Source organism: Canis lupus, chromosome 22 (genome assembly GCF_003254725.2).
Source record: "Canis lupus dingo isolate Sandy chromosome 22, ASM325472v2, whole genome shotgun sequence".
In the NCBI taxonomy this organism is placed as follows: Eukaryota; Metazoa; Chordata; class Mammalia; order Carnivora; family Canidae; genus Canis; species Canis lupus.
Genome location: NC_064264.1, coordinates 10,426,379 through 10,453,878, shown reverse-complemented (window position 1 = coordinate 10,453,878; position 27,500 = coordinate 10,426,379). Strand labels below are relative to the sequence as shown.

The window sequence follows — 27,500 nt, the reverse complement described above, 5'->3', positions numbered from 1 at the left end:
GAACAGCCCACAGAACTCTAGGACGTGCTATGCTTATGATTACAGTTTTGTTAAAAAGGATACCAATGTCTAGGTCTGGGAGGGAGCACAGAGCATCCATTCCCCTTCCGTGGGAGTCAGGGTGCATCACTTTCCCTGCACATCAACGTGTTCACCAGCCAAGAAGTTCCACTAAGCCTTGTCCAGAGTTTTTATTGGGATTCCAGCATGTAGGTATAATCATGATATACCTGATATAATATTGATATTGACCTGAGTCAATAATGATATTGATATTGATATTGACCTGAGTCAATAATGATTGACTCAGTCATTGGCTACAAGATTGAACTCAATCTCCAGTCCCTCTTTCTTCCCCAGAGGGGTCAGGTTGCTCCAAAGTTCCAACTCTGTACTCAGATAATTGTTTTTCTCTGTGACCCCATCCTGAAACTATTGAAGGAACCACTATTAGCAATCTTATCAGCATAACAAAGGTCCTCCTATCAATTCAGGAAATTCCCAAAAAAAAAAAAAAAAAAAAAACATTTTGAAGCTCTGTGGTAGGAACTGGGGACAAAAAACAAATGTATTCCTTTATGGTGTCACAATAATTTATGTTTATTTTTGCCTCCCACATTAAAGTGTAAGTTCCCATGAGACCAGAGAGCTCATCTGTCTCATACATCCCTATATCCCTACCAACTTGAAGAGTTCCGACCACATGGTAGACACTCAATATTTATTAACTGAATGAATTAATAAATATTTGTCATATGGATGAATCAATTCTACTGTTAGAACTTTTTCATTTGTAACTAGAAAGATTTAGTAGTTCTTTGGCCTCTCATATTAAAGCACAATACCTATGACAATGATCATTCGTAAACCATGAACAAATAGCACTTGGATTAGGATAGACTCAAGACTAGTCAAAAGTCAATTCAGTTCAACAAATATCTGTTGAGAACCTCCTATGTACCAGGTGCTTCTATAAGTGTTACAAATTTAACAATTGGCCCAGGTGATTTTAGCTTTGGCAAGTTTGAAAGCTGCCAAGGTCTTACTTCTGATGTCTCCTATTACCATTTCATGCTATACTTGAAAATTAATCATCCCAAAAACCACTGGTATTTTGTAGATCAAATGCTTGGAATTTCATCCACATTCCACTTGATCGAATTCAAGATTTATCATATTCCAACCAAGTTAATCACCCCCATGCTTATCATCCACTGGGATGAATGCTCTGTTTTTCTCAAACATCAGAACACATTTGACACATTCCATCTTCAAACTCTTTCTCCTTCATCACACCCTCCAGGAATGTGATTCTCTGTTTCCACCCCCCCCCTTAATCTATATCTAATTTATCTACCCATTACAATCCAGCAGAAGGTCATGGCTTCCTCCATCTTTCCATCCATAAAACTCCTTGTCACTAACTTGTGACTTTAGACTATACCACTTGGCTCTTACCTTACTAATTATAATAATTTAATGTTTTATGAAAGATTATTACTAATTTTTTGCAAATCCGATGGAGTCAAATGTTAACTGATTCTTTTAAATTATATTCTCCACATCTGGAAAAGAGTTCTAGAATGTTAGATTCCTGTTCTGTGTTCTCTTGAACTCCTCTTTTAAGCATTTAGAATCTGTAATTTAACATCCGAATCTAACATTTTATAATTCTGCAAAACTGATTAAACAAAAACAAAATAACTTTAGGCACCATCCACTTATAAACATTCTTATAGATTTTCTGTTAATTCTTTCCTGTAGGATTTAACTTAATAGGGCAAACTTTATTTTTTTTCTAATCTTCAATACTTCCAAATAAATAATGAGCCTCTTTATGGTCAGAAGTTTCAAGGTATATATAGCCTACATGTAGATTTCTTTGGGGGCCACTCCAAAATAAGTGGAGTGATGATATAACTGTGTATTTGTCATTCACAATAGAAAATTATGTGGGCAGCTTTCATTATAGCTGGATAAATTTAGATAAATGAAGTGTGTCAAGTCAGTAATTACTAAATGTTATATGTGAAGCAATTAAAGCATGAATGCCTTTAGACACTGTTGTAGCTACAGGCTGGGTTTTTTTCCTGAATTATGATTCAAAATAATAAAAGCTGCCTTAAAAATAAGTCAAAAGAGGAACAAAAGTAAAGATATCCTCATAAACATTCTACTTTTAGGAAAGTTAGATTTCACCCTTTGGTAATCAAGGATATAACACGAGGTGACTTTTTACAACACCCTCTTCCATTGTGCTTAGAAATGAATAATGCACAATACTTTCAATGTTCCTAAGAGTATAACTGAGTCAGGGACACCATATTTTTTCATACAAGATTAAACTATGATTCAGCAATTAAGGCAAGACAAGAACCTAGAACTCATATATTACTTATTAAAACATATCCTTGTGACACCCCTAATATTAGATCATTTCTCAAAACTAGCAAAGCTTGAATTCCCTTATAATGAACAAAACACAGCGTATATAAACTTTTGACAATAAGGCTATTTCAAACAATAGTAATTCATAGATGGTGTCCTAAAGCGCGTTGATCAATACACTCTTTTCTCTCTAAATATGTTGCAGTAAGATCAAGCCATGCATTCATTTGTTAAGCTCTGTGAATTCTCATCAGTTCTGGGAACTACCAATTTTACCTATATTGATATTTGGCTCTAACTTAGAATGGAAAATCAATATTTTAGAGAAAGAAATGTGCCTTGCTCTTTAATATTTTTTCCTCTTTCTTCCCCCAACCCCATCAATGACCAAAAAATTTTCCCCATGGAGATATAGGTTCAAATGCCAAAAACTGGTAAAGTTCTGTCTAAAACACAGTGACAACTAACGTCTGTTTGGCTACTATTTTAAAATCATTCACTGGATACTATCCAGTCCTAAAGATCTGTCAGTTATGCCCACCATTTGGTTGGTCCTTGACAGTGGTAGCTCCACCGGGTAAGACATCCCCAGAACTAAGGCTATATGAAACATGGTGGCCAGTACTACACATTTTCCCCATCTCTCATTTTAAGCTGGGTACATGGCTTCCCAGAATAAAGCAACATTTCCAGGCTACATTAAGTGGAAGTGTGCAAAAGTAAAAGGCAAAAATTCCAGGAGTGTTTTTAGAGGCGAATACCCCTTTTCCTATTTCTTCTTCATATACCCAGAAATGAGAACATGGCCACTGGATTGTAAGCAGCTGAATCACGGAGTAAAAGACATATATTGGTGATAATGAGGCAAGTACATAGAGCAAAACTAGATCTCTGATGAACCAATTGAGGCACCACATCATCTCTTGGCTCTTATTCCTGCCTTCATTTCTGTGAAAGAAAAGTCAATCTCTACACTAATTAAATAGTTATTTGAAGATGTCAGTAACATGCAGCCAAATTACCCCAACTGATACAAACATAAAAGTTCAATGGGTATCTTTCTTTTGTCTGGATATGTATGATGAGTACTCTCAAGAAAAGAACACATATTGCATTGTACTTGTCGTTCAATTAAATGATCCTTTTTGGTCACCTCCTCTGAACTCTATTTAATATCTTAAAATATGTTGCTAAAATAAATCAAAATAACAAAAAAAACCTATACTTTTTTTAAAAGAAAAATAAATCTGTGTGATGCTGATAGCACTAAACCTATATGCTCAAACTCTCAAAGCTACATGGAAACATCCAGTATTATTTAGTATCATGAACAATCCTCAGTTCATTAAGAATATGCAGTCACAAAAGCCTATTACAATTCTAAATGTAATCCTATATCTTCACAAATGCTCATCATCCTGGAAAACATTGTTTTATAATGCGTACGTAAGCCAGCTCCAGTCCTATGCAGCCTTGTGACAGCAGAGGTCCTAAGAATCTCTGCACTGCTTGTATTCCTCGTCATTTAACTCTCAGTAGTATTTTTTTCCCACATTTTAAATTTTTCTTTAGTTTTCTGTGTTTTATTGTTTCACTTTAATTTTTTTTTATTTGAGTTTGGTTGACACACAATGTTACATTAATTTCAGGTGTACAACATAAAGATTCAACATCTTTCTTTTTTTTTAATTTTTATTTATTTATGATAGTCACACGGAGAGAGAGAGAGAGAGAGAGAGAGGCAGAGACACAGGCAGAGGGAGAAGCAGGCTCCATGCACCGGGAGCCTGATGTGGGACTCGATCCCGGGTCTCCAGGATCGCGCCCCGGGCCAAAGGCAGGCGCTAAACTGCTTCACCACCCAGGGATCCCAACATGTTTCTATGTTATATAATGCTCACCACAAGCGTAGTCACTATTCATCACCACACGTTACTACAGTAGCAATGACTATATTCCTTATGCTGTGCTTTCATCCCTGTGAGAACTATATCTGGAGAACTGTATCTCCTACTTCTCTTCATTCATCTTGTCCATCTCCTTACCCCTCTTTCCTCTGGTAACCATCAAGTAATTCTTTGTATTTATAGCTCTGATTAGGTTTTTCATTTATGTATTCATTTCTTTTGTTTTTAGATTCCAGATATGAGTGAAATCATATGGTATTTGTCTTTCTCAGTGCAACTTATTTCACCTAGCATAATACCTTCTAGGTCCATCCATTTTATCAGAAATGGCAAGACTTCATCCTTTTTATGGCTGAGTACTATTCCACTGTGTATATATACCATACCTTTATCCATTCATCTAGCAAGGGACACTTAGGTTGTCTTCATATCCTGATTATTAGAAATAATGCTGCAATAAACATAGGGGTGTACTTTTTGAATTAGTATTTTTTTCCTTTGGGTAAATAACCAATAGTGGAATTATTGGATCATTAACTTTGCTTCTACTGACAGACATGGTTGTTGTGTATGTTTTGTATACAATTTTGGATCATAAACACCATAGAAATTTCTTTACTGCCCATCACTTTCATTCTGGCACCAGTTTTCTCCTGAACTCTCCCATCTTTCTTGTCTTTTCCTCATCCTCCTGGTCCTGGGACACCACTTTGTTTTAGGATTCACAAAAGACTGCCTTTAATTCCTATTACTTCTTTTGCAAATCAACGTAGCCTTCTTTGACATAATCCCCTATTACCAGTTAGGAATTAAGGAAGGAAGGGGGTAAGGAGGAGTACCTATAGGTACTTTCACAATCAAAAGTTTCAGTAAGAAAGAGAACAACAAATACAGACATGAGAGATATAACCTGTATCTTCACTTATGAATAGATATCCAAAAATTAGAGGTACCAATTTGTCTTACCTTTAAGTCGGGTACAAGTAAATATCTAAACAGGACTTTCTTCTAAATAAGAAAAATCGCTATGAATGAAAATGATGGCTATAAAATATGTATTCTTCAGATCACATTCTGCAGAACTTTGATTTTTTTTTCTTTCCCATTCCATAAGCCCAAAGCCCTCTACCTATACTACCACCAAGGTCTTCTCTTTTCTAGGACATCGTTTTTTTCTACTAAATTGCATTGCTTTCCAAACTACCTGATTGGAGTTTCTTTTCCAAATCCATTTTTGATCTCTCATGCAAAAGGAACAGGAGCACTTTTAACAACATGTCTCTTGACTTAATTAATGGTAAGGCTGTCTCATTCCCTTCGGTAAGGGCATGACCAGACTACATTTGTTTTTCATGAGTGAAGAGACGCACTCACCATAACTACTACTTGAAATCCTCATGTTCAGAACTAAGCCTCTTTCTTAAAATCCCAAGCGTGAATTCCTTCAGAAGATATTGTCCTAGAATTTTGAGAAGTATTTCAGCTTTTTTTCTGATGATCATCTATTGAACACCTTTTATCTGCAGCTATCATGCTGGTCACTAGAGCTATTTAAAGATAATAAGATTTGATTTTGTACTCTGGAGGAGGGAGAAAGTGGAAAAGAGATGTGATAAAGATATGATAAGGAGCTATTTGAGTATAAAGGAGGGGTCCTTACCTTAGTCAAGGAGGTACCACTGAAAGCTTCACAACAGAGGTATTATCTGAGTTGAATCTTGAAAGACAAAAAGAAATAAAAGTTACATAGGAAATACCAGGGGTCAAAAGTCACTTCATGCAAATCAAACAATATGAGCAAAAATTTGGAAGGATCAAACCTTATGTGCCAGTAATTTAGAATCGCTGTAGCATTAATTGTAAAGTGAGAAATGGAAAATGATATGTTATACCTTCTGTATGTAATTATTTACTTATCTGTGTTTCTTCTGTCTTCTCTATTAGTACTATAAAAGGAAGAATTCTGTGTGTGTTTTTTTTCCCTCAGCACTCAGAACATATAGTTGGTGCTCAATAAATATTTGTTGAATGATTAAATGACTTTAAGTACAGCCAGGAGGAAAAGTGGTACAGCATAGGGATGAAGAACGTGAGCTCTGTCCAAAAAAAACTTGTGCACACGTACAAGAAAACATGTATAAGAATGTGCATAACAGCACTATTCAAAGCAAAAAAGTCCTGGAGACAAGCCAATGTCCATCAACTAAAGAGCAGATCAATCAAAGGCAGTATATTCACAAAATGGTTTGTTATATAGCGGTCAAAGTACAACAATATAGCTCAGTCTTAGTGACAATATGTTCTAAAGAATTATGTGCATTATGACAGCTCTTTGAAGTGAAAATCTTCTAAAATAAAAATATATACTTTTTAGGAATACATATGATAACAATAAGTGTATATAAAAACAAAAGTAGATTCAGAATGATGGTAACTTCAGAGAAACAGGGAAGGGAAATAAAGAGTGAGTCTTATTTTTAGGTTTAGATTATTGTCAAGATCTTAAGTCCTGTTTTGGGTGCTATTTCAGGATGTTAAAACATTGTTAAAAATAATGAATTATCCACGCATGGGAATGTTGAGAATGTGTCATAAAATAAACACAAACCTGATTTTGTGCAACCAAGATCCAAAGAGGGAAAAGGAGCAGAAAAAGTGTGTTCCTAAACTCCTGGGATTGGGAATGGGGCAGGGATATTCTATGCTTTGGAAGTGGGCCATCTGGTTTCAAATTCCAAACATGCAGTTTTCTAGCTGTGTGATCTTGTATAAATTCTTCAAAGACTTTGTGCCTCAGTTTCCTCAACTATAAATGGAGGAGTAAAAACAATACCTTCATTTTAGGGCTGTTTTGAGATTAAATTAAATATATGTAAATGCTTTTGCCTAGCACATAATGTTAAGTAAATGTTGTAATAAATCCAAACAATAAATTAATAACAACTGTTAACAGCATAGGACCAAAAAGTGGAAGACCTTGTGCATATGCTAAATAGTTTCTGCTTTACCTGTAAAGGCTTAGAGAACTCCAGAAAAAGTTTAAGTCCAGAAATTATATGATTAGACTTTCATTTCATCAGGTCCCTGTAACTGCAATATTGTAGAGAAGTATGAGAATTAACAAGGAGGACAATTGATGCATTATTACAATAGTTATGGAGAGATATTATGGAAGCCAAATCTAAGGCAATAGTGGTAGAAAAGAAAAAGTGAGGACAGAAATGTCAAAATTGTGAGGAAACAATCTTGGTGCACAGTTGTCTGTGGACAAGCTTGGAATGACTCCTAGAATTGAGGATTGTGGGATGAGTGAAGGCTGGCACTGTTCCCATGGTAGGAAATACAGAAAAAAAAATGGAGGCTTCCCAATCTAGATACTATTGACATTTTGGCATGAATAAGCCCTGTACATAGAGAAAGAACAGATTTACAGGGGAAGATAATGAGTTCAGTGTTGAATATATTGGAAACATCAAATCTCAGATGCCTCTGGGGAATACAGGTGGTGCTGTCTAATAAAGAGTTAGATGTTAAGAGTACAATTCAGGAGAAAAGCATGAGTTTCCAATATAGATTACAACACTTAATTTATATACTATAACTAGAGCCATGGGAGACAGTGAGTCCACTTATGGGGAACATATGCAATAAGAAATTAAAGCACTGAAAATATAAGCCTGAAAATATACCAGTTCAGGGATGATCAGAAGAAGATAAACTAGAAAAATAGATAATTTCTTTTTTTCTTGTCTTATTGCACTTGCTAGGACCTCCACTAGAGTATTTTATAGCTGAGATACTAAGCATTCTTGTGTGGGTCACAAATATAGTAAGAATGCTTCTAAAGTGTTCACCATTTAGAATGGTGCTTCCTTGAAAATGCTAGTGGAGGGTGCCTGGGTAGCTCAGGTCATGATCCCAGAGTCTTGGGACTGAGTCCTGCATTGGGCTCCTTACTTACCAGGGAGTCTGCTCTCCCTCTATGCCTCCCTGCTTCTCGTGCTCTCTCTCTCTCTCTCTCTCTCTCTCTCAAATAAATAAATAAGATCTTTAAAAAAAGAAAAGAAAAGAAAAAGAAAGTGTTAGTGGATATAAAGAAAAAGATTGTTAAAGAGCTTATTTCTAAGGAGATAAATATTGGATCAAGGACACAAGTAGAGGGATCCCTGGGTGGCGCAGCGGTTTAGCGCCTGCCTTTGGCCCAGGACGCAATCCTGGAGACCCAGGATGGAATCCCATGTCGGGCTCCCGGTGCATGGAGCCTGCTTCTCCCTCTGCCTGTGTCTCTGCCTCTCTCTCTCTGTGTATGACTATCATAAATAAAAATTTAAAAAAAATTAAAAAAAAAAAAAAAAAGGACACAAGTAGAGGGGACACCTGGGTGGCTCAGCGGTTGAGCATCTGCCTTCGGCTCAGGGCATGATCCGAGTCCCACATCGGGCTCCCTGCATGGAACCTGCTTCTCCTGTCTCTGCCTCTCTCTGTATCTCTCATAAGTACATAAATAAAATCTTTAAAAAGAAAAAAAGGACACAGGCAGAGGAATAAACTTGAACAAAGTGACATACAAAAGCAAATGTATTACTTTCTCCAAGAACAGAGAAAAGGAAGTGGGAAAGGTTTTGATTGTTTTCTAATATTTACTCTCCCTTCTTTTATATGAAATATATAAAGTATTTAACTTATTTAGGCTAACTCTCATAGCTATTATGCCAATACAATTAGATCAATATTTGGAGTTATACATTTACAGGTTTGGGGAATAGAGAAGAATTTATGTCTCATCTTTTTTTTTTTTTTTAAAGCTGGTAGGTAATCTGGATGTAGACAACTTAATGGATCCAATGTGCCCCCCAAAAGTCTAGCAACCCAAAGTTTTATATGGTATAGCTAAACAGGGCTGATCTCATTTGAGAAAAATGATCTTTATATATGATTTTGTTCAATGATTAAGTTAAATTCTGCTACTACTAAAGACTTTAGAAACATCTGGAAATTCTCTTCAGATTGAGATTTTCTCTCAGAGAAAAAATAAAAATGTTGAAATACGAAATCCAGATTGATACAGGTCAGGGCTTGACAAACTAAAGCTTACAGGTCCTATCTTTCTGTTTCTCTACAGCCCACAGGCACTTGAGGTGGCTAGCACTGGAGTCAGAGACCAAACTCGGGGCATCCACCTCGTGTCCCACACTCTACTCCCAGCACCTGCCTCCCCAGCCAGCAACTTAGACTTGCTGCTGCCCAGAGCCAGTTCTTATTGCCCCTTGAATGTTAGGACTTTGCTGTTAGCACTGAATGATGGAATCTCAGTCCAAGAGTCACCTCACTGCCAGGCTCCACCACCTGAGCCAGTTGCTCTCCCTCTAGCAACTGGGTGCAAAGCCTACCCACCACCTGACACAGCCCATTAAAGCAAATGGCAGGGATTTTCTCCCTTGTTGTATAAATATCTTCAGTTTTGCCTCGACCCCACAGAGCCTAAAACTTTTGCTAGCTGGCACAGAAAAAGCTTGCCAATCCCTGGAAATTTCTTGGACATTGAGCAAGGGTAGGAGCCAAGAATAAAAATTTATTCCAAAGAAAATAGCATTCACTCGTCTAGCTTAGAGGAAATGTATCTTTTTCTTCCTAGGTAAACTAAATTACCAACATAAATGATACAACTTTTTTACAATTAGGGTAGTTCAGGTCTTCTCATCTGGAACACCCTGACATTTTAGGCCTGGTAAGTCCTGTGCACTGAAGGATATAAGGAGTATCCCTGACCTCTACCTTCTAGAGCAGTAGTAACCATCTCCTCTCTCCAACAACCAAAACGTTTCCAGACATTGCCTAATGTCCCCTGGGTAGCAGCAAAATCACCCCCTCAGGGTGAAGACAACAAGAGTAATTAATAGTTAATCAAATCCCCTAGACCTGGCTCTTCCTAGTCTATCAGTATTTTAACTTGGTAAAAACCACTTCATCGATTCTGGGAAATTATTTTAACAGTATTCTTTCCTTAGTAACCATAAGAATTTTAATCTCTGGGAAACATGTCTCAGAATCCTCCCCTGGTGATGCATACGGGGAGGGGAAGGGTAGTGGGGTACAGGGTGGGAGGTAAAGAGGGTAGCAGGTGAAGGCAGGGAGAGGAGGTGAGCACTCCAGCCCCTGGGGGTGCTTCCCCTCTGAATACGCTGGGAACACAGAAATCAGGAAAGGAGACAGAGCTAGGAACTGAGGAGTTGTTATCCTACAGAGGTCCAAAGGTTTGCCAAAGACAAAGTAGGCCAGAAGTATGGATTAAAGCAGGGATGCAGAGCCCAGAAGATGATGGCAAGCACATCGCATACATGGGGAAACATCCAAGACAGTTGCTTTGAAAGATTTCATCGCCTATGGCTATTATTTGTACCTGCCATATGGCAGCTCAACTGCCTAGCAAAGTTGAAAGGGCCAGAGAGTTTATTGACATAACTGATCTGATCTTATTGGCACTTACGCTAGCGAAAGGAAATAAAATTCTTTATTCCATTATCAATTCGTAAGATGGAGGACATGGTGGTGCACCTACGTTAAGGGAAGCCAGTATTTGTTTCTAAAGCTTCAAGTTTCTTGGCACTCACAGATCAGAGGGCCCACAGCAAGCTAAGATAGAACATGTGTAGAAAGGGGCTCTAACCCAAGAGGGACTGGAATAAGAACCAGCTGAGAGTGCTAGGGCCTTCCAGTAGCTTTGCTTCCTCACTGCTGCAAGCCCCCTGAACATCTTTGTTTAGTCTCCTCTACTGAGATGCAAATTCATCTTGGTATTCAGAGCCACCTCTCCTCACCCCCATGAGGCCTCACCAGACAATCTCCTCCAGGCTCTAGCTGCTTCTGCCACTGCAGCCACATCCTTAGCACTCAGGTAATGATGTACCAGATTATACAAGTGCTTCTGAGAGTAAATTTTTTTTTCTCTGTGTATTTTTCAGTGCTTTTTTGTTCTGTCCCTCTTATTTTTATTAGAGTGCCTTGCTCCTACATAATTCCCCACTGTGACTGGGACAGTTGTCTGCAGCGCTGCAGGTACTCGGTAAATGCGGCCCGCCTGCATGACCACTCAGACAAGGACTCCCATCCCTGGCATATTAATGACAAGATTTCTTTTGAGATGACATAGTTGTTGTGTTATATCTATGCTGGAGAGTCTTTGAATCTCTGTTGGTCTCTGCCTCATTATCTCTTTTTCTAAAGGCTTTATCAGTCATACACACAAGAATTCTAGCCATGTCTTTTCCCCTAGGAACAAGAATATGGACAAGAATAGCAAAGTTAGATTCAACCTAGAAGAGTACAGAGAATTTTCCCTAAGAGAATCTAAGAATGGTGGGAGGCAGCAGTGTGGGGAGGAGGAGGTGGGATTCATTGAATTGGAGAGGAGTAAATTTAAAAGAAAGACAGGGAGACAAATAGCAGAACAATAACGCTTCTTTTAATGGTTTGACCTTGGACACCCTGGATCAATTTGTACTTGTCTTAATGAGAGACCACAGTCTTCTCATCTCCTTGATAGCAATGGCTCTCGGTGTGGGCTGTAAGTATACTACCTCGGTACGCAGGTATAATGAACAGCAATGATCATTCTCAGCATTTAACCCTTAAAGTTCTCCCCAGAGTAACAGTCCTGGGAAACACTCAGGAAAGAGTTAATTGATAGAGCAGTTTGGGAAACACCTTTTCCTAAAGATGCATTCCACACATTAGCATTGCTTCCCTTCGTTATGTGCTGCATGCCCCCACCTTGTTTGTCTTTGACCCTGATGCCTTCCATCACATCACTCACTCATTTCCAGCCCATTGCTATGCTGAAAATCATAGCTTGGCCTTGCAGGGTGAGTCCAGAGAAGGAACTAGAGTAGCAGCCAGAGGCTGTTGTCCAAAATATTTCCCCTCTATTCCTATAATCTTACTAGGGAGCAGGGGAGCACCAAACAGACCAGTCTCTCTCCCCCATAGCAGAAAGCTTTCATTAGCAGACACAGCGAGGAAAAGAGAGAATGCAATGCTCTTACTTGTTCCCCTATGACTTTTGGAGAATTCCAGAAGGTAGCCTAAGGCCAGCAGCAAGGCCATGTCCAGGACTGATCCAAGCAGGTAGCTGCTGGGATCTGGATGGGACTTGGCAGCCAAGTAGCTGTGTCAAGTCAAAAAAGAATCTTGAAAGAGAAAGTAGGAGAGAGGGATGCTGGGTCACTGTCCTTTCTGGTAAAAACAAAGAGTACAACGAACCAGCATGACCTCTCAGGCCAGGTGACTCACTGGGCTTCCTGATGGTGCTTTTCATTCTGTTTGGAACCCTGTGAGTGACAGTTGCAGGATGAAAAAAGAAAAAGACAAGTCATGACACCTGTTCTTTTTCTTCCTCCTGTAATATAAGCTTCAAATCCCGCAGAAAGGCCAGAAGTTGTACGATGACTCTCTGTACTGTCTGCTGTTAATGAGGCCTCCAGTGACATTTCCCCGCTAGACAGTGAACAGGTAACGATCTCGGTTCTGAGAAAGGAGAGGTGGGTCACACCTGGGGACACCCCTGATTATTTCCAGCAGCCGAACCCCTACCTTGGGGGAACCCTAGTCCTGGCAGGTATACTAATCATGGTAAACTGGCTGGGATAAAAGGCCCTGGATTATGGGGGTGTTGGCCATGGCAGCCTACAGAGCTTTTCCCAGAAACTCCTGGTAGGGATTTTGTAAGTGAGCTGCCTGGGCAGTGGAAGGTTCAGGCTCTCCTGTGTAGCTCTTCAGCTCCCCATAGAGCTGTCCTGGGCATTTGCTCACACTCGGTCATGATCCATAGGTGCGCTATGCCTGGCTTCATCTAGAATCTCATCTGCATGCCAAACAAAACGCCCTTGTTACCAAGACTGCTTTGTTCAGTTCCCCAAAGCTGTCCCCACAAAAAAGCCTCTGAGAAGAGTACACTCTAAAATGCTTCCTAAGATGGAGGTATTTGGGGGTGCTTCCTGGGCATGTTGATTTGTTTTGGTAGACAGCATGAACCTTTCCTCCTCCTCACCACCCCACCTTCTTTAGATATTATCTCCAGAGGCTAATAGGGGCAGCTCTGTTCCAGGTCAAACACTGCACATTTGTGTCATCCATGAACTGGCTCTCTTGTATACTCCATGTCCCACTGTCCTTTTTTTTTTCTCTCTCTTTTTTTTTGCCTTTAGCTCAGTATAGCATTACATTCCAAGCAAATGCTACTTCCCTGACTATGATTGATCCCCACTTATTTCATCCTGAATGCAAAGTATTTGATTTCAAGTGTGGTTCATTCTGCTCAGTGAACTCATTATGAAGTCAAGCTGAACATCTCACAGATGTGAAGCACCTTGTCTCCGAGGTTCAGCAATCTAATTTGGAATCTCATTATAGACCTTCTAGTGGTGGTGGGCACGGGGGTAACTACCTGGCTGGTGTTCTCCTGCCTATCTCCTAGCCCATAAAGAAACTGTCATTTCAATACCAGCACACCAGAATATTCCCCGTTTTGGAAAATAGCTTTATTTATCTCCCCACAAATGCCTCTTGGCACTGATGAGAGTGTAATACTTTGTAGGCTATTTTATTAAGCATCTCGGGAGGTCAGGTGCTGAAAGAGACAGCTCCCAGCTGCTTGCTTCCCCTCTATTTAGGAGGCTTCTGGGTGGATGCGATGCTACATTATGTTACATTTTCTGAAGTTCTCAGGGTGGTTGTCATTTTGCTAAGAATCTATATACCGAGAATCTTTGCTTGGCACTGTAATGTAGCTTAACTCAGGGACGATCTGATTTCTGGCCTCTCCATGGTGGATGAAGGGAGAATGGGGTTGAAATAGAAAGTTAGCTCTATTTGCAGAGAGATGCATTGATTCTGAAAGATTGATGCATTCATTTTTTTCACCTATTTGGTGCTTTCAAAACCAATGAGCATCCAAGGCCCAGTTCTTGCTACTAATGAAGTTTTTATTTCTCCACTTTCTATCTTAAAACTTTGGCAAGGGAGAATATTTGCTTTTCCAATTACAATCCTTTCCATTTCCCTGTAGAGCAGGCCTAGCCTTGAAGAGAACAGGAACTTTGTTTCTCTGATAAAGAAAAGTAAAGAGATTCTTGAATCACATAGGAGGGAAGGTGACCTGATGACAGTGTTTGCATATATTAATAAATCGGGATAGGCCAATGCAGCTATGTTCAGCAACATGTACAGATGTTTGTCTTGCATTTTATATTCAGAAAAACACAGGTTTTCCTAGCATCAAAACCCAACTCCTCATTTCTAAGTTTGATCTATGAAAGGGGTCTGCGAACTACAGCCCAAAAGCTAAGTCATCCACCACCTATCTTTGTAAATGAAGTTGTTTGGAGCAGAGTCATAAGTATTTGTTTCTGTCCATTGCTGGTTTTGAGCTGCAAAGGCAGAGGTGAGCAGTTGTGATGAAGACCGCACAGTCCACAAAGCCTAAAATTTACTCTCTGGCCCTTTTATGGGAAAAGGTTTGTGATCCCTAAAATAGGAAACAGAATCTTACTGATTTCATTTAATTCATGTTTTAAAAAAACATGTGTGTTGAAAACAATTTTTAGTAGAACTCAAATGAAGATTACAATGAGCCTAGAATAGGACTCAAACCCTACTGGACCTCTGAGCAGGCTTTATGATGTTAAACCTCTGCTGTTTCTACCCACAGTTTTTTGCATAGGAAGCTTAATTAATAGCAACAATCTGATACAATTTATTCATATTTTGAATGGCTTTTAACTTGGAAAAGCTGCCTCTTCACTGACTTTTGATTTCCACTCATGGACTAGGAAAGTAATTATTTCATTTTATTTTTATTGCATTACATTTTGATCAGACACATTACCCAGGAAAGGTGGAATTAGGAATAAGTGATAATAAAATTTTATAGCATATCCACCCCATAAAATAGCCTCATTACCTATATCTCTCCCTTTTTTGTCCTCCTTTCTGATAGTTTACCTTCAGTTGTTACGACCCTTTAGAACATGTTGGCAGCTTCAGGGTGGTGGGCCATGAGGACTGACATGCAGCACACAGCACTAGTAGTTGGGAGGACTACTAAGGACTACTAAGGACTACTAAGGACTACTTAGGACTACTTAGGACTATTGCCTCCTGCACTCTACTCTTGGAACATGAGTTACAGGTACCCATTTTAGTATGGCTACAGTAAAAAAATGAGACCAGATGGATGGATAAAGAAATATAGATGATTAGATAGTGAGGTATGTAGGTAGATAGATGACAGATTAGATAGATAGATAGATAGATAGATAGATAGATAGATAGATAGATAGATAAAGAGACACATGACTGGGGACTAGGGGTTAAAAGGCCCAGATTCAAGTTTTTGCTTCTACACTTAACTCAGCCAAGTCAGCTAACCTCTGAAAAATAGTAATGTATTAGGAGAATGTCATAAAATATTTTTAAAAAGAAATATGATATGTATCTGAAAGTGCATGTAAGTGAAAAGTTTATAATTGATAACTGATTGTGATAGGTGTAAAAATTAGTTTTTACATAAAGTTCATAGCCTTTCTCCCAGCTCAAGAAAAGGAATCCTCTGTGGAGAAAAGGAACCATCTTATGCTGTTGGTGGGAATGCAAACTGGTGAAGCCACTCTGGGAAACAGTATGGAGGTTCCTCAAAAAGTTAAAAATAGGACTACTCTACTATCCAGCAACTGCACTACTATTTATCCAAAGGATGCAAACACGGTGATTGAAGGGACACATGCACCCCAATGTTTATATCAGCAATGTCCACAATAACCAAAATATGGAAAGAGCCTAGATGTCCATCAACAGATAAATGGATAAAGATTTTGTGTCTATATATGTATGTGTGTGTCTGTGTGTATATATGTTTATATATGTGTGTGTATGTATATATATGTGTGTGTATATGTGTATATATATAATGGAATATTACTAAACCATCAAAAAGAATGAAATCTTGCCACTTGCAACAACATGGATAAAACTAGAGAGTATCATGCCAAGTGAAATAAATCAGTCATATGATGAAATCACCATATGATTTCATGAACATGTGCAGAATTTGAGAAATGAGATGAACATGCAGGAAGGGAAGGAAAAATAAAATAAGATAAAAACAGAAAGGGAGACAAACCATAAGAGACTCCTAGCTCTAGGAAACAAACTGAGGGTTTCTGGAGGGGAGGTGGGGCAGGATGGGGCAACTGGGTGATGGGCATTAAGGAGGGTGCCTGATGTAATGAGCACTGAGTATTATATGTAACTGATGAATCACTAAATTCTACCTCTGAAACTAATAATACACTATACACTAACTAAATTGAATTTAAATTTAAAAAATTAAAAGAAGGGATCCCTGGGTGGTGCAGCGGTTTAGCGCCTGCCTTTGGCCCAGGGCGCGATCCTGGAGACCTGGGATCGAATCCCACGTGGGGCTCCCGGTGCATGGAGCCTGCTTCTCCCTCTGCCTGTGTCTCTGCCTCTCTCTCTCTCTCTCTCTCTCTCTCTCTCTGTGTGACTGTCATAAATAAATAAAAAAATAAATAAAATTTAAAAAATTAAAAAAAAATTAAAAGAAAAGAGAATCCTCCTGGCATTGCCCACACCAACTCTGTCCCTCCTCCCTGCTTGTAAACAGGATAGAGCTTCTATAGCTGGAGCTACGACAGGCCAATGTGCATTGTAAAGGAATGGCAGGGGAGCCAGAGAAAGGTGGGTAGGACATTGGGCTTGGGAGCTAAAGTAAATCTGGGAGCTGTAGAGTAGGTTCCAGTGTTTGATAAGAACAGAGAGAAAAATTAAGGCTTTTATCTGTCCTCATCTGAAAAATGTAACAAATCTTTGCTATTTCAAAATTCAGGGGGGGGGGTTCTGAAATTTATTTCTTTTAACTGGAAAAGACCAATAAGGACTAAATTCCATAGTTCATCCAGACCTTTTTTTTTTTAGATTTATTTATTTATTTTAGAGAAAGAAAGAAAGCTAACAGGGAGAGGTGCAGAGGAAGAAAAATCTTCAAGCAGACTCCCCACTGAGCACAGAGCCCGAGGTAAGGCCTGACCCCAGGACCCTAAGATCATAACCTGAACTGAAATCAAGAGTCAAATGCTTAACCAACTGAGCCACCCAGATGTCCAGTTCATCCAGGCTTTTAAGGGTATATAATGCATTATCATTCTGAGTTCCTGCTTTGTTAAATGGTGTCACTCTTAGGCCAGGATTTCTACAAGAGGTGGCTCTTGGTGCTTTTAAGCTACAGACTGAAGACTGTCTCATTTAAAAAGCCCTCCTCCAAAGTCAGTTAGAAATGTCAATCAATTGTATTTGTCAGACAATGGAAGAGTACCATTTCCAGGGAGTCATAGTTTGAATATTATTCAGAGATCTGAAATTCCCGGGGTGTGGGTTTTTGGGGGTGTGATGAGAGCATAATTTGAAACAAAAAAATTCATTTCAAACTATTGTTTTAAAACAAACTAAAGAAAAAAAAATAAAAAAATAAAACAAACTAAAGAGTATTCAATATACATGTCCTTGTCTGTTGGTGATACAGAGGAGGCAGAGCCAAGAATGAAAAGTAAAAAAAATGTAATGGAAATTTATTTTAAAAAGATCGAGACACCTGCTTGTCAGTCACTAGACCCAGCCTTCCTGGCTGAGTCAACATGATGATAAACTGGCCCTGAAGCATTTGAAACAAAAGCTGCAGTTTAATGATGGAAGAGAAATCTTATTGAGCACCTTACTATGGGCCAAAAATATATTTTTCATATTTTTCCCATTTAACCCACTGATAACCATCTGAAGTAAACATAATGACCATTATTGTACAGAAAAGAAGTTGAGGGTTAGAAACCAAATAAGGGGTAGGATCCGCACACAGGTTCCTGCCAAGCCATATTCCTCTCCTGGGGAAACAGTAGTGCCAAGCTAGCAGGACTCAAGGGGAGAACATGAATCGTCCAACTGCAAGATGGCTGGCAGTTTCACTGCACCCACTTTATAGATGAAGCTCTGAGAAGTTCAGTGACTCTTCCAGAGTAACATACTTAATTAGTGGATATCCTAGAGTTGCCATCTCCTGATTCATATTCAACACTTTCTGTAAAACTGAAGGGCAGGGAAGACAGGCAACCCAGACCCTGGAAACCTGGAGCCTACAAGCACTGAAGAAGGTTCATGGGCTTCCATGAACATTTGTGCTTCCTAATGCCTTTTCTCTTTTCTCTTTCTTTTTTCTTTCTCTCTTTCCTTATTTTCTCTTTCTTTTCTTTTTTTTCTTTCTCTTTCCTTATTTTCTTTCTTTCCTTCCTTTCTTTCTTTCTTTCTTTCCTTTTTCTTCCTTTCTTTCTAAGATTTTGTTTATTCATGAGAGACACAAAGAGAGGGCAGAGACCTAGGCAGAGGGAGAAGCAGGCTCCCTGTAGGGAGCCCAATGCGGGACTAGATCCTGGACCCAGGATCATGACTTGACCTGAAGGCAGACGCTCAACCATGAGCCACCTAGGTGCCCCCTAATGCTTTATCTACTGGCATTTCTAGTCACTTTGTCATTTATCTTGCTTTCTGTATCAAAAAAAAGTAGCCAAATTATGATTTTTAATATCATTCTTTATGTAGATTATAGAAGAGAATCAGCTATTTTAGTTGCCTAAGGCTGTCTTGAAAAAAAATCACACTAACTTAGTGGCTTAAAACAACAGAAATTCATTCTTTTGTAGTTTTAGAGCACAGAAGCAAAACATCAAGGTGTTGGCATGGCTGGTAGTTTTCTGGAAGCTCTGGGAGAGAATCCATTCTATTTTCTCTCCTAGTTTTTGGTAACTGTCGGCAATTTTTGGTTTTCCTTGACTTGCAGCTGAGTTAATTCAAATATTTGTCTCCATCTTTAACTGGACTCTGTGTCCCTGTGTCTTCTTTTTCCCTTCTTATAGGGACACTTGTCATTGGGCTTAGGGCCCAACCCTAAGTTCAGGATGATTTCATCTCGAAATCCTTAACTGAATTACTTCTGCAAAGATTCTATTTCCAAATAAGATCACATTCACTGTGGTTTGAGTTCCAGTGGCTTCGCTTCTATGCCCTTAGGTAAGTGGCTAAATGTCCTTAAACTTTAGTTCCCTTGCCTATAAAATGGGGCAACAATAGTAACATCTATATCTGATTTTGACTATTATATATAAAAAGTTATTTTTATATTGTACAATAGTAATTTTATTATTAGCTGGTTCAAAGTCCTAGTAAATAATTCCACTTCCATTTTTATTTTGCGTAGCTTTTCCTTCTTCCATCCTTTCAGGATCAGTATTATTCCCAAACTATCTTTTGAAAACTTTTATTTTGTCAGACCCTTGGCTCAATCTAAAATAGCATTCGATATTTTATATTTATTTTTTTCCATTTGTTTTTATTGAAGTTCGATTTGCCAACATATAGTATAATACCCAGTTACCCCATCCCCACCACCCACCTCCCCTTCCGCAACCCTTTGTTCATTTCCCAGAGTTAGGAGTCTCTCATGGGATTTGTCTCCCTCTCTAATTTTTTCCACTCAGTTCCCCTCCTTTCCCTTATAATCCCTTTCACTGTTTCTTATATTCCCCATATGAATGAAAAAAAATATGGAATGCTTCACGAATTTGTGTGGCATCCTTGCACAGGGGCCATACTAATCTCTGCATCATTCCCAATTTTAGTATATGTGCTGCCGAAGTGAGCACTATATTTTATATTTAAATTGAAATGATTATATGAAGGTGTACAGAGGAAAGTAGAGGTGACATTAACAACAGTTAATTATGAAATCAAATATTTCCAAAGTGAAGATACATCTAAATATTTCACTACATTCATAGCTCACAATATGGCTTATCCTAATATCAGATTTAAAAAAAAAAAAGAAAAGAAAGAGAAAAAGTTAAGTGTCTTTGGCAAATATCATGTAAACTTGTCCTTCTGTGAACAGTTTCATGATCATTTAAAAGGAAATGAATAATATAATTCAAAAATATAAATAGATGATCATATTGGACTGCAATGAGAGCAGATGTTTTAAGTTATGTAAAATCTTACCCCATCTGGTAAACAGTAAAAATGTCTCAACAACAACCCACAGATGAAATGTTGCCAATAAAGTGAGGATAGTGGGGATTGGGTGGAAGTCAATTTTACTGGATTACTTCATAAAAAAAAAAGCTTAAAGGCTATTAATATGTATATATAATAGTTTCACCTCGTACAGCTATTATCATTCCAAAAACTATTCTCAAAAATGTTAGAAACTGCGATAAAGTATACTACCCACCACAGTTGTTAAAGTTTGCTTTCTCCCAATGGACCTGGAACCTAGAATTCCCTACTGGAGTGGTTGTGTTTAAGTTAATGGAAACATATACTCTAAATCCAAGCTAGGAAGGATGAGCACCGATAAGAGAATAAAATTAGAGCTGGACCAGCCTCCCACTATTGCAGACCCCATTCTGCTTGTGAAGAGTAGGCGCATCTATCAGGAACAGTTGGTTTATGTCAGTTTGCCTTATAGCTGGGTTTCATTGTGTGAAACTATTTCCAGGCTTTTCAGCTACAAATAGGTGGGTACCAATAAAAACTTGCTACATTATTCCAAGTTGAATTATTACCAGGAAAGTTTTATAGGAGCATTAGAATTGAATCTCTTTAAACATTTAAAGTCTCTTCTTCAGCCTCTCTACCACTTGGGTTTTCAAGTTGCTACTCCCATCACATTTCTTGTCCCCTCTTTGTACCTGCTCAATGGAAACCCAGTACCACTTCAATTACGCATTCTGACCGGAAAGAAGATTGACAAAGATTCTCCTATCCCAAAGAAATCTGTTACAAGTTAAATTAATCACTCTCCCAAAGGTGCGGATTCTTGCTTAGGAACAGTAAGGAGGATTTCTCGCATGTATGAAGGGCAATACTAGATGCAGAGAGAAATAAGGTGAAGGGAAGAGATTTTAATTTTAAGGGCAAGTTATTGCACTAATTTTTAAATATTTGATCTCAGAGTTCACTGGAAGGGGTACCATACTCACGCAAACACATACTACCCCATTCCCCAGTGTTCTATTTATACTAAAAGTGTGTTTAGCAAAAACTTTTCCATAGATGAGTAGAAATGAGATTAAAACTACCTGGCCAGGACAATGAACATGAAAAATTTGAATTAGGCATTCTTTTTAATGGTTTTCTAGTCTTACACACTGAGTTCTTGCAACTGCTCCCCATAAAAAACCAAAAGCCATCAATATTAATTTAGACCAAATAAGGCCTGGTCTTGAAAGAGAGAGTTGAATTCAACTATATATATATTAACTTTGAAATATATAAATTAAAAAAAATATACCCCATCCCTGCTTAAAACTCTCCAGTGGCTTCCCACTGCATTAAAATAGAACCCAAACTCCTGGTCCTGAGTGATGTGGCTCCTGTCCATCTGTCCAATTCCATCTTCTACCTCTTTCTTGCTTACCATAAAATGACTTCAAATCAACCCTAGAATATGCCAAGCTTCTCCTGCTACAGGATTTTGTCGATCCTACTCTCCAGAATGTTCAGCTTGGCCTACCCAGTGCCACACCCCAAAATGGCAATTTTTTTTTTACCTGCTCTAACACCCAACTAATGAAATATCTCCCTCCCTCAGAGACTCTTTTATTGCATTTTCCTGTTTGCTTTATAACTTGAATCACATTCATAATTATTTTGTTTGTCTGTGATTCCTGTTTATTGTCATTCTCCCACCAAATTCCATGAGAATGGAGACTATGTGTTTTCTGTTCTATTTGTCTCCCTGGCACCTAGAACAATGCAATTAGAATTATGCTTAATAAATATCCTTTGGATATGCAAGTTTCGGAGAGATGCCGTGATGACATGATTCCCTGTTCCCAAGAAACTCAGAGTCTAAAGGGAAGAGAAGATAGAGACACAACTAGAATAAGAGAGGAATGTGAAAATGCAAAACCAGGGGACCGAGGCAGAAAATAGGCAGTCACGATCTGAATAGACTTAAGGAGAATGAGAAAAGGTAAAGTCTGAAAGGGCTCATTAGGTGTGATTAGAACATCAGGAACAAAAGCATAGGAGGAGACAAGCACAAGAGGGTGTGCAGGACAGTGGAGGGTTTGGGATGATGGAGCAGTGGGTCTATGTAAAGGATGTGAGAATGGGAACAGCGCAGGGAAGGTGGCTCAGGGACAGAGAACAGACAGTATCAATGCTTTGCCAAAGGTATACAGGCCAAACTTAGGGGACGCTCAGAGAATGGTCCCCCCAGAAGAGAGAACACCCCATGTCCCTAAGACGTGCATGCCCCAGCAGGGCCACAGGCAAGAGGAGCCCACAGAGGACCTGGCTGGCAGTTTGCTTGGATGCCTCCACAAAAGCCTTTTCACACCTTGTACTCTCTGCTTGCTTCAGCATCTCAGGCTCCTGATTGAATAAGCCCTCCAGAGATAATGGTTCTATCAGCTGTGCGTCAAAAAATGAAACCTTACATTTTCCCCTCTTTAAGTGCATTTCATTACAAGTAGTTACCTCCCCCATCCCCCGCCCCAATTCTCAAAGGCTTCAGTGAGTGATAAAGGAAGAGAAGTAAGGACTTAGGTATTTGAGGTTTATGTTTCTAAGTAATGTTTTTAAACTCATGTCTAGTTTTATCAAGAGAGGAAATCAGGCAATTTTTCATGGGGTGAAGATAATGGCTTCTGCCTGCAGCAGTTAGAGTACCCGGTGCCCGGCTCGCTCTCTCTGGCTCTAACGCCGACTACAGCAGCACTAAACCCCAGCCAGACGGAGGCTGATACAGTCAGTGGACTGTTTTACCAAGATAAGAATAAAGGTGAAAATAAGTCTTTATGCTCTAGGCACATATGTTTTGCTCTATGATAGCAGGAAGCCCATCCATCAGCTTTTTAGAAAGCTGTTTTCTAGTTGACGTAACAGAAAGAGATTCTAAGTCATCAGAAGTAACACCAAAAATCCCCTTAAGAGCTGTGTTCCTTCTCTGTTCCCTTTTTTTTTAAATTTTTTAATTTTTTAAAATTTTTTATTGGAGTTCAATTTGCCAACATATAGCATAACATGCAGTGCTCATCCCACCAAGTGCCCCCCTCAGTGCCAGTCACCCAGTCACCCCCACCACCCCCCACCCACCTCCCTTTCCACCACCCCTTGTTCATTTCCCAGAGTTAGGAGTCTCTCATGTTCTGTCTCCTTTTCTGATATTTTCCACTCATTTTTTTCTCCTTTTCCCTTTATTCCTTTTCACTATTTTTTTATATTCCCCATATGAATGAGACCACAAAATGTTTGTCCTTCTCTGACTTATTTTACTCAGCATAATACCCTCCAGTTCCATCCATGTCGAAGCAAATGGTGGGTATTTGTCATTTCTAATGGCTGAGTAATATTCCATCGGTTCCCTTTTAAAATCTGCTCACTTTCACTCTTTTATACTACTTAATTCAATAATTTTTAATGTGGACAGCTTTGATTCACTGTGTCTACCACTAGCGATGATGGTGCCACTTCTAGAAAATTTCTAAACAGTGTTGGTGAAGTTAGGTACTGGTTTGTTGCCAAGACTCTCATGGCTTGATCAAGCTGCAAAGCTAGGGTTGGTCTTCCTGCAAGCCTAGGACTTTTGTTCCTCTGAACCTACCCTGTCTTTCACCCCATGCACACAAAAAGCAAAATTCATGATAACATCTGTCTTATTTAAATGGACTTAGGGGACGCCTGGGTGGCTCAGTGGTTGAGCATCTGCCTTGGACTCAGGGTGTGATCCCAGACTTCCAGGATCAAGTCCCGCGTTGGGCTTCCTGCATGGAGCCTTCTTCTCCTCCCTCTGCCTGTTTCTCTGCCTCTCTCTGTGTGCCTCTCATGAATAAATAAATAAAATTTTTTAAAAAGTTTAAAAATTAATGGGCTTATGTAGCCATGCATCCAAGCACCAAAGTATTGAAATATGCCGACAGAATCAGGGAAAGGGTGGCAGTGGGTGGCGGTGGGGTGGGGAAGGCATAGAGCAACCTCTCCAAGGGCAGCTCTCCTGACCCACAGGTTCAAGGACTTGCTTCTCTTCACACTCCTAGAGTCTCTGAACTTCAGGTTGGGGAGCGTGCATCACAGGCATGAAGATTTTTCCATTCTTGTGTGGTCTTCCACCCTAAATAATGACGACCTATCTTTCCTGCGTATCCATAGTTATTATGTAGGGTATCATAGCACTCAAAAATAGGTGAAAATGAGTGATATGAAAGAAAAAAATATTTGAAATTTGTGAACTTAGAATAGTATGGTTTTGGGGTGCCTGGCTGGCTCAGTTGGTTAAGTGCCCAACTCTTTTGGTTTCAGCTCAGGTCATGATATGAGGGTTGTGAGACTGAGCCCCACAATGGGCTCAGTGCTCAGTGGGGCGTCTGCTTGAGATTCTCTCTCGCTTTCCCTCTACCCCATCCCCCACTCATGCTCACTCTCCCTCTAAAATAAATAAATAAATCTTAAAAAAAAAAAACAGTACGGTTTTGTCAAGATTTCCCAAGTTATATATCAATATATACCAGGCATATTGGGAAATTCAAATAAAAATACTCATGCTTTGCAAAATACAAGTCTGAGCATACCTCCCCCTACTTAAAGACTTTCTGTGACTTTGCATTGCATTTAAGTTCAATCCAATCTCTTCCCATGACTAAAAATTCTCTAACTCAGACCTTCGGTCCATCATGAATTGTTCTTTCCTTCTCCTCCACACTCTGTGCATTCTGTATCTTTCAGTTCTTGGAACACATTTAGTTGTCACCTTGTTTGGTGGGCTCTCACCCTCCCCATTCCAATATTCTTAAGATTAAGTCCTTCTTTTGTTTTATATCTCATTGTGGTTTTGATTTGTATTTCCCTGATGGCAAGTGATATGGAGCATTTTCTCATGTGCTTGTTGGCCATGTCTATGTCTTTCTCTGTGAGATTTCTGTTCATGTCTTTTGCCCATTTCATGATGGATTGTTTGTTTCTTTGCTGTTGAGTTTAATAAGTTCTTTATAGATCTTGGATACTAGCCCTTTATCTGATACGTCATTTGCAAATATCTTCTCCCATTCTGGAGGTTGTCTTTTAGTTTTGTTGACTGTATCCTTTGCTGTGCAGAAGCTTCTTATCTTGATGAAGTCTTAATAGTTCATTTTTGCTTTTGCTTCTCTTGCCTTCATGGATGAATCTTGCAGGAAGTTGCTGTGGCCAAGTTCAAAAAGGATGTTGCCTGTGTTCTCCCCTAGGATTTTGATGGAATCTTGTCATCTCACATTAAGATCTTTCATCCATTTTGAGTTTATCTTTGTGTATGGTGAAAGAGAGTGGTCTAGTTTCATTCTTCTGCATGTGGATGTCCAATTTTCCCAGCACCATTTATTGAAAAGACTGTCTTTTTTCCAGTGGATAGTCTTTCCTCCTTTGTCGAATATTAGTTGGCCATAAAGTTCAGGGTCCACTTCTGGGTTCTCTATTCTGTTCCATTGATCTATGTGTCTGTTTTTGTGCCAGTACCACACTGTCTTGATGACCACAGCTTTGTAGTACAACCTTAAATCTGGCATTGTGATGCCCCCAGCTATGGTTTTCTTTTTTAAAATTCCCCTGGCTATTCGGGGTATTTTCTGATTCCACACGAATCTTAAAATAATTTGTTCCAACTCTCTGAAGAAAGTCCATGGTATTTTGATAGGGATTGCATTAAACGTGTAAATTGCCCTGGGTAGCATTGACATTTTCACAATATTAATTCTTCCAATACAGAGACCCTCCTTCATTGAGACCTTTTCTTATTACCTAAATCAAGCCAAACACTATAGGATTTGTTATTATTATTTGCCAACTTTATAACCTTGCCTCTTTTCTGTTTCCTCCATGGGCCTTAAATACAACTTTCTTTTTTTTTAAGATTTATTTATTTATTCATGAGAGATACACAGAGAGACAGAGACATAGGCAGAGGGAGAAACAGACTCGTCGCAGGGAGCCCAATGAGGGACTCAATCCTGGGACCCTGGGATCATGCCCTGAGCCAAAGGTAGACGCTTAACCACTGAGCTACCCAGGCATCCCTAAATATAACTTTCCAATCATTTTTTTATGTATGTCTTTTTAAAAAAAAAAGAATATTTTATTTATTTGACAGAATGCTCATGCAAGAGATTGAAAGAGAGCACAAGCAGGGGGCTAGGCAGAGGGGGAAGCAGACTCCCTGCCAAGCAGGGAGCCAGACGTGGGGCTCAATCCCAGGATCCTGGGACCATGACCTGAGCTGAAGACAGACACTTAACCAACTGAGCCACTCAGGTGTCCCTTTATAAATGTCTTTATCATATGTCTATGCTTGTATGCTTTTGTCTCTGCATTAGGAAGTCTGTCCCATGAAGGCAGGGCTACTTTCTGTTGTTCAGCATTGTATCCCTAGCATCTAGCACAGGGCCTGGAAAATGGGAGAAGTTCAGAAAATACTTATTGATTTTAAAATCAAAGAGTAGGTGCCAGGCAACTGGAACTCTACTATTTTCTCCTAGAACTACATCTCTAGGGAACATTTTTAAGTACCATTGTTTTAAAGCATCTCTGACCCACGTTTTTCAGACTATTCTTGGAGCAATGAGTCATTACATCCCTAGTATGAGGATCAAGTGACCAGCTACTTGTACAGTTGGGCCATTTAAATATAATCCATTTGTAAGTACAATTTCGGGTCATTTTGGTGAGTATAAAATTACATGTATTTAAAGGGAGCAATCCCTTTTGGAAATTTGGCTCATTAGCAACACGGAGGAGTAATGGAGTGTGATCAGAACATCAGTGCTTTCCTCTGGGGCAGGGGTGCCTTGGGGCCACTGTCTAATAACTAATCTCAACTTGCTAGTGAAGGAGTCTCTTCTCAGTCCTGAGAAATCCTGCCTGAGGACGACAGCCATATGCCTTGCTCCTGGCCTGCCTTATTTCACAGAATTGCAGACCTTTCTTTCCAATTCTAAAGTGCATTTTTGCTTCTTTAAATAGTAAAGAGCAATCCAAGTATCAATCACATGGAATGTTCAGTGCCAGACGTGTGCTCTCAGCTCTTGATTATTAACGGATCACCCCCCACCTTATACA

General features: G+C 39.2%; 1 long non-coding RNA gene and 1 other non-coding gene across 9 annotated transcripts in view; both read right to left on the bottom strand.

Annotated features, from left to right (window-relative positions):
- The window catches only part of LOC118351967 (uncharacterized), an 839,933-nt gene that overhangs the window by 761,504 nt on the left and 50,929 nt on the right, over positions 1-27,500 (bottom strand). For all 8 annotated transcript variants that reach the window (XR_007404911.1, XR_007404914.1, XR_007404913.1 and 5 more), the window contains one exon: positions 5,956-6,012. This is a non-coding gene — a long non-coding RNA (uncharacterized LOC118351967). The remainder of the gene's footprint in view (positions 1-5,955; positions 6,013-27,500) is intronic.
- Positions 19,952-20,056, bottom strand: LOC112678959 (U6 spliceosomal RNA). Its single transcript, XR_003148027.3, has one exon. It is a non-coding gene; the product is annotated as a U6 spliceosomal RNA (small nuclear RNA).